The following is an 8,532-nucleotide window of genomic DNA, read 5'->3' on the forward strand; positions in this document are numbered from 1 at the left end:
CTGGCTTCGGTTGGTCGACTTCGCGCTTGGTAGGTCCTAGAGGCAGGAATTGCCCACTTATTCAGTTTGAGAGGTCTCGCCAGATGGTAGGATTCCCTCTTAACAAGGACACGATTGGCATCTTAACCTCTAAGGAGAGGAAGGATGCTAACTCGGCGCTATCGGATGGTTCTTGGCAGGTCTCCCTACCTACTAATAGTAGATCCTTGAGAACGTAGAAGGTTATGTAGTACTGGATCCTCTTCGAACATCCGCTGCATCAAGTCTGGAGCTCTGATTTATCGGGAGCTAGACCTGCCAGGAATACTCATGTCATCCTAGGAGAGGGCTCGTCCAGAGGCAAAGGAGCTGGCGAGGGTGGATGTCTCCTCACCTGAACCATCTTTGATGAGCGCTTGGTACGTTCCTTTGCCCACCCGTGTGGCCTTCTTGGACCTGGTTTGCGGGGGTTGGGGCACCTTGGGGTTTTGTGGCACAAGCGTTTTGTCCTTCCTTGCTTGCTTATTCATTTCCCTATGTATGGCCCTAGCCTGCATCCTCGTGATGGCCTTCAAGGACATTGCCGACACTTGACCTTGTTCAATACTCAGCAAGTTGATGCTAGTGCTCTTGGGCGGGGTGGCCGGAGTTGCTAGTCTCCTTAGGGGGGGGCAATCCTTGAATAAATGCTCTACTCTGCAACCAGCACACAAGGGCGTAGGGCCTGTTGTGGGTGGAACCACTAGGGTAAGATCCCTATAGAGGCAGTCCTTTAGAAAATGTGGCCCTTGGCATTTACACCATGACACAAGAGGGTTCGCTGAGCCCTTATTCGGGCATTCACTTGCCCTGTGCAGACTTTGGCAAGTATAGCATTGGATTGGGGGCCTTCGCATTACAGAGTTCATGTCTCTTACCCTTGCGGCCACGGGAGATGTCTGGAACACTGGGACATGTTGATCCTCATGTAGGAGCTAGTGACTTATGATGTCACTTCCCTCCTCGCAAGGGTAATAGTCAAGGTGACCGTGGTCCTATTTCGGCTCCTCCCAATCATTGGGTAATTCCTCCACCAACACTTGATTGACTGGAGTTATTCGAGGTGGGGGAGGTTGCGAACCCAGTATGGGTGGGCGGTAAGGGAGCCCGTTGTGCCCCATATTGCCCTGAAGTGACTAAAGGGTCACCTTGTGCATTCATCGGGTTGGGTGGGACCATCAAGGCTAATGGGGGTCTCGCTGGATAAATCGGTTGGGGAAGGACCCTCGGGAATCGGCATTGGGAGGTGTCGTGGTTTCCCCATCTATAGCAATGTGCATAGTACAGCGCTTGCCTTGCCCTAAGGCGAGGGCACTCATTGGAGGGGTGTGATTGCCGTTGCATACCCCACACCACACGTTCTCTCTCCTGTGAAACAAGTGGGGTTGTTGTGTTCACAGTATAACTTATTTTGCATCTTACAAACCTAGACCATCACCTAGCATGAAACTTTGTACGATGAAAATTCTTCTTTAATTTAACACTCTTCATCCACTCAAATGCTCAAAAATACAATCCTATTGCGATGAATAATATTATAAAGGTTATCGTCCCAATTTGTGATTTATTACCAAACTAGGCATCATTAAGCGTTTATGCAAAGACATTTTATTTTCTCAATCCCATCATTATCACTCATAAGATTGTGCTGGTTGATCTATGGTGTGAAAGCACACAAAAGTGAGCTCTATCCTAGCTTGGCCTAGCTAAAAAGTCTAATTTTTTCCTTGAAAAGGTATATTTAGATATCACAATCTTGACACTCACAAAGAATCTAGAATATTGAATGCTCACTCACATTATAGATGAAAGTTAACTAGAATTTGATTACCTTTAAATTACCATTAGAACCCACTAAGCATCTACTTGGCAAACTATATGGTGGATCCATGTCCATTTAAAACTAAAACTACAAAATAGGACTCAACTCATAAATATACAGAAGTACAAAAATCTTAGAGTTGCTCATTTTTTTTCAGCAAAGGTTACATGTCTACTGACTGCGATGGTATCCCTTACTCACTGCTATAGCCAACAAGTATGCATTTCAACGCTTTGTCATCTAGTTTATGTATCATTTGTTGAGGCACATGTGCAAATGCTATTCATCCAAACACCCTCAAGTAATCCACCTCGGGTTTTCAATCATGTCGAGCCTCAAAGGGTGTGACAGTTTTTCAAGATTTTGTTGGGCATGTGTTCAAAACCTGTGCAACACACATAATGGCTTACATCCAAAATCTATGAGGTTTCCTTCTACCCCTCTAACATACACCTGGCCATCTCCATTTCTCTCAGCAAAACCATTTTGTTGAGGTTTGTATGGTACATTGGTGGGTAATGCCTTTTTTGTGCAAACATAATTTAACATGTAACCCCCCCTCTATTTGCTCGTAGTGTCCACACCTCTCAACCTGTGTGGTTTTTAGCCATGGCAACAAATTCTTGAAAACCCAAAAGTGCCTTTGACTTCTCATTCAAAGGATAGAACAAAGTAAATCTAGAAAAGTTGTCTGTAAAGGTAACAAAATACAGATACTTCCCCATGGATGGTGTCTTGACGGGACCACACACATGCCCATGTATGAGCTGCAATTTTCTAATAGTATGAATAGATCCATCCTTTGGAAAGGCACTCTTATGTTTCCCAAAATTCATCCTTCATAACATACTTTGAGGGGGGCTTGTAGGTATATTCAAAACCATATTGTGTATCTGTAGAAGCTGCAAATAGCGTAATTCATTGGGTAAATCTGGCATGCCATAATTCTTTATCTTTCATTATTGATGTAAATATTGCCATACAAATGTTTTGCTTATTGCTATCATGTGTGTCGAATTGATACAAATCATGATGAAAATGCATCTTCTGCCTCTCTAGTAGTCTACTTTTGCTTTATGCTTGTAACATAAGGATGTCTGGAAGATACAAGTTAGTACACTATATTAATGACAAAACGTTTCACAAGATAAGGAGAATTGATGGCACATGATACAGTTTTGCAAAAAGAGTAGGCTACAAAATGACAGAAGTGTTTCTTGCAAGTTATGTCCGTAGACGCATCACTGTCAAAATACGAAATTGCACTGGTAGTATTACTGAAGATTGGGATCATAGGTGCATAAAGGAAAAGAACACTTCCAGCACGTAGTTTGCTACAGCAATATCTTTGTCAGCAATTGAAGCATTGGAAACTGAGACTAACGTTCCAACTTGCTTCTTTCTCTTTCTCCAATCTTTTTCTTTGTCAGCATTTGAAGCATTGGAAACTGAGATTAGCATTCCAACTTCTTTCTCCTTCTCTTTCTTCAATCTTTTTCTACATTCATTGGTATGATGAACTGGCCTCTTACACTGACAGCATCTTCCCTTCTTCTATCATCCTTTGCCTCATGAGATGTTTGACCTGAAGCAGCCTTAAACTATGAACCACCTTTAGGCTTGCCCTTACTCTTGTATGGATAGTAAATGCTTGATCATTGTATATCCTTATCTGTTCCTCTTGCAGCAACAGTCCCACGAGCTCCTCAAACTATAGAGGCTCGATATTGCCTCTCAAGCATAAAGTGAGAAAATTTTGGATGCCAAGATAGGACTCTAGCAGTGAACGACTCCAATGCCTTGGAGATTGTCTTTTTCTGAAATGTGTGGGAAGGTCAGAACAAGAATTTGGGGAACATACAAACTGGGAGTAGGATGATCCAAACTGCAAAATGATCCGAGATGTAGGATGGATTTCAGTATAGAACAGATCCAGGATGCAAGGCAATCCAGGCAAACTCCAAACGGGTAAATCGAGGTGAATGGGCAAAACCGAGCAAATCGGAAAACCGTGTAAACTAGGGTGAACCATGCAAAAATCGAGGTAATCCTGGTGGGAATTCGGGCATGTTTCTATGTAAAATCCAAGGCAAAATCCTATGTCAAATCCGGGAGAAATTCTGTGAACCCTGTGTAGAATCCGAAAAAACTATGCCAAATCAGGAATGTTATCCTCCTAGGGCCAGGTCGTTCAGAGGACAGTGCACGAAAACATAGCAACACTGAGACTAAGCAGAAAAGGTGTTCTTCAATGACCTAGAGCTCATCGTCAGTGAAATCAAACCAACACATATAGAATCCGCAAGAGTATATTTCCGTCCAAAATCGGACACAAACCCACCAAACCGTGGTCCTCTAGTTTTACCAAAAGCTCTCCTTGGCACTCCTAGATCACTAAGCCCACGTGCTCCTCTCTGAGCGTATGTAGACTATCCGTCCGTGATCCCCACACCTTACTTAGCTGGATGACAGCCTATGGTCAACCCCTTGCTGAGCTAAGTCTACAGCTCCTCAGCTCCAATTCACCTCCTGGATGTAGGCCCAATTGGTGCTGCTCTGCTGCTCCTTTTTGCCTCCTAAAGTGCAGCTTTTCTGGATGCCAAAATAAGGCCCAAGTAGCCTCCTTTTATAGGGGAAGGCCCCCTCCAAAATACCCGACCTGGTAGGGGGAATTGGCCGACCCAAACAGACCCCCCCAAACGTTTACTGACCTGTGGGTTTCCCCGTGGTGGGGGAACATAAATTGATGGCTGGCTGGCCCCGCCTGGCCACACGGCAGGCTGCCACTGGGCCAGGCCTGGCCAGCCCGAACCCGACCTGCTCCGAGGCCTATTGCCTCCAAACAGAGCGCAAACAGTGCCTCCAAACTGTCAATCTTGTGAACAGCTGTCAAGTAGCTTTCCCTTACGATCTTCACCGCCATGTGGTCATGAACTCTCTCTCCTTCCTCCAAAGTTACGGTCAACAGCTGATTCTTGAGGATAAGGATCCTTGCAGAGTTGATAGTCTCATACAAGTCCTTCAGGATTCTCCAGGCCTCAATTGTCATTGAGGCAAGCTAAATGTGTGCAATGACCGAATCTCTCTCTCCTTCCTCCAAAGTTATGGTACACAGCTGATTCTTGAGGATAGCAGAGTTGATAGTTTCATACAAGTCCTTCAGGATTCTCCAGGCCTCAATTGCCATTGATGCAAGCTGAATGCCTGAAATGACCGAATCTGCCGTCGTGCCAATGATCATCCCAACGTCTTTATCCTCCCACTCTTCTATAATGGTTGTAACAAAAACCTTGAAGCTCCTTGGAAGCTGTTGAGCACAAGCACGGTCAACTATTGTGTGTCTAGCTTGTGGACAACTGTCGCTAGCTTTCCCAAATGATCTTCGCCGCCAGGAGGGGGTCATGCACTCTATCCTTCCTCCGAACTCACGGTAAACAGCTGATGCTTGAGGATGAGGATCTTTGCAGAGTTGATAGTCTCATACAAGTCCTTTAGGATTCTCCAGGCCTCACTTGCCATTATTGCAGCTGAATGTGTGGGGCTGTCGTGCCAAACATCATTGACAGTGCCTCAACGTCTTTATCCTTCCACTCCTCAAATGCAACTTGATTTCAAGGCCACCTTTTATAGGGGAAGGGTCCCTCCAAAATACCCGACCTGGTAGGGGGGATTGTCCGACCCAAACAGACCCCCTCACCTGACTTGCTGTTTTCCCCCTGGTGGGGCACATAAATTGAGGGCTGGCTGGCCTATCGGCCTCCAAACAGCACACAGACAAAACCCTGCTATTCCGCCCTATTCCAGGCTGCTTCTGGGATCCAGACCTGGTTGCAAAATCTTCCGTACAGCCTGCTGTACCTGCCCGTACCCCTGTTGACATCATGTGCCCCCCCCCTGGATGCACTCATTTTTTGGGGGCTCACAGATGGGGAGGTGACCTCTACTTTTCCAACATAATGGTCGTCATAAAACCCTTGGAACTACTTGAAAGCATGTTGCGCATAATGGTTATCACAAAACCCTTGAAAGCATTGCCAACTATTAGTGTGCCTATCTTGCGAACAGCTGTCAACTAGCTTTCCCTGATGGTCTGCACCGCCATGTGGTGGTCATGCACTCTCCAAAGTTATGGTCAACAGCTGATTCTTGAGGATAAGGATCCTTACAGAGTTGATAGTCTCATACAAGTCCCTTACGATTCTCCAGGCCTCTATTGCCACTAATGCAAGCTGAATGTGTGGAATGACCGAATCTGCCGTCGTGCCAATGATCATCCCAACATCTTTATCCTCCCACTCTTCTATAACGGTTGTCATAAAACCTTGAAGCTCCTTGGAAGCTGTTGAGCACGAGCATGGCCAGCTGTCGTGTGTCTAGCTTGTGAACAACTGTCGCTCGCTTTCCCTAATGATTTTCATCGCCATGAGGTGGTCATGCACACTCTATCTTCCTGCAGACTAATGGTCAACAGCTGATCCTTGATGATGAGGATCCTTTCAGGGTTGATAGTCTCATACAAGTCCTTTAGGATTCTCCATACCTCACTTGCCATCATTGCGACTATTCATGTGTGGAAGGACGGAATCTGCTGCTGTCGTGCCAATGATCATTGACAATGCCTCAATGTCTTTATCCTTCCACTCCTCAATCGCAACTTGATGTCTAGGCTTAACAACATTGCCCAAGGCATGCACAGGCCTCAGCCTCAAGCTCCATGAAAACACACCAAGTACACAATGAAGATCCCTCCAATCTCACTCACAGTAGTGCGGAATAAGATGCTAGAAGAACCGAAAAGCGCTCGGAGCAGCGTGCAGCCAATAATGGATTTAGATGACGTCGGAAGTGGGTTGTACCTTGGAGAGGCGACCCCCGCATCTCTGCTCTGCGAGTTGAAATTGGATTGGAAGGGGGCCGCGCGAACGCGAGCCCCCGCTGCCACAAATTATGACGTGCACTCTCCCCGTAGGGAGATGCTAGGGTGCAGCCCGTCCGAAGTGCAATGGAGAGGCCGACCCTAGGCCATCGGCCTTCCTGATCACCGATTGACCCCGCCCAGGTAAGTATGTCTTCCGGGGGTGCTGCCATGCGCTTAACTATGCCTCCCTCCCACCTTCCTACGCCAACCTCTATATGGGATCTCCTTCCACGTGGCACGATTTGAGGCCCCATGACTTCTATGCACTCCCAAATGGGCCGACACATCTCGGCTTCTATGGTTGATTTTTACTCCATGCACAATCTTGAACAATTTCCCCGGCTCATGGTCTAAAAATTTTATTATTTGCTCAAAAGTGTGCAATTTTAAGTTTTGGCTCTATACCAATTCTCTAGGAAAAACTCTCTATTTTCTCGTTGAGCTTTTCGTTAAGCGCACTTGTCTTCTTTGAACCTTTTTATGCATCTTTTTCTACTCTTCTCTTAAGGCATGCCTAAACTAGCCAATTTCATTCATACATCTTCCACCTTTTTTTTTTAAGAACCTACAATTAGTTCTTAGCATCATCCTGTTAACCCATGCATCTTCCACATATTGTTTTGAAAAAGCTACAATTACTTCTTCACATGAACACAATGAACGGTTCAAGTTTTGCTCTTGTATGTGAGTCCAATATTTTCATTACATTGCACAATCTATTTTCATATGCGGTATAGCTACTTGGCTAAATGATCCGGGTCATGCCCTCTCCATTGACATTACAACACCCGCTTACACGATCTAGGGTCACAAGGTCTTCTAGATAAGGTATGTGACTTCCCTGCTTGGCAATAATGTCTTATTTCTTCTTGAGAGGAGAGTATTGGGAGACTCTATCTAGCGTCACTTCTTGCAACATTTGGGAGATGTATATAGGATAATTGCTTGCAGCACTAGGGTTACCCACTGCAACCTAGTGATGGGAGGCCATAGGTCCCCTTAGTAGTCACCCCCATTGCCGTTTGGTAGGACATTCGCTACACTATGCTTGCCATATTACAGTGTGGGATGTCAGATGACCACTAAGAGGCAGGCATGTTTCTGCAAGGCTTGGTCTACAAGCATCCTCTATGTATTCAAAAGGCGATGCATTCGTGGGATGTATAGTCCCCTGCCTTGGTTTTTGGCCCCTATTTTAGAGATTCCCTAGGTAGTGAGTTCAGAGAAACAGACTAGTCAACACCCAATGTTTTTTCTTGTTTTCCTTGATTGTGCCACACAGCTTGTTGATTTCTATGTTTGGTTTACTAGAAAGTTCTTTTCTTTTGTATCTTGGTGGTCGAGGACTTAGTGAAGCTATAACAATCTTCAACAACTCTCTCGATTAGCCTCAGGATGAAACTGAAGCCTTTTGTAGAGGCAGTCCACGAATTACCATGCCTCCCCTTTTACTACTAAGAATGCAATAGATTCAGCCAAAAGAACAAGAATGGTTCAACTACTCGACATCCTCCTATAACTCTTGCTGCTGCTATGGAGGATCAACATGCTTTTGACACTGATGTTAAAGATGAACCTTCTTGATCCTGCATTCTCTCTTCACTTGGCGCCTACCTAGAAAATGGTCTTTGTCACATGATGTCACTTCCCATTCTACTACTACAACAACGAGCTTTAAAATTTACTAGAAAGTTCTTTTCTTTGGAGAGGAAATGATTTGATACTAGGACATGTAGCTTCTAAGATAAACACCTTGGCTGAATTAATGAGGTGG

At 45.2% G+C, this 8,532-nt stretch overlaps 1 non-coding gene across 1 annotated transcript; it reads right to left on the reverse strand.

Annotated features, from left to right (window-relative positions):
• Nucleotides 1-6,747: 6,747 nt before the first annotated feature.
• On the reverse strand, nucleotides 6,748-6,907 carry LOC147900845 (U1 spliceosomal RNA). Its single transcript, XR_015541266.1, has one exon. It is a non-coding gene; the product is annotated as a U1 spliceosomal RNA (small nuclear RNA).
• Between the last annotated feature and the right edge of the window lie 1,625 nt (nucleotides 6,908-8,532).

The sequence above is a fragment of the Dipteris shenzhenensis genome, chromosome 6 (assembly GCF_047967505.1).
Source record: "Dipteris shenzhenensis isolate YYH24624 ecotype China chromosome 6, Dip_SZ_1.0, whole genome shotgun sequence".
NCBI classification, from domain to species: Eukaryota; Viridiplantae; Streptophyta; class Polypodiopsida; order Gleicheniales; family Dipteridaceae; genus Dipteris; species Dipteris shenzhenensis.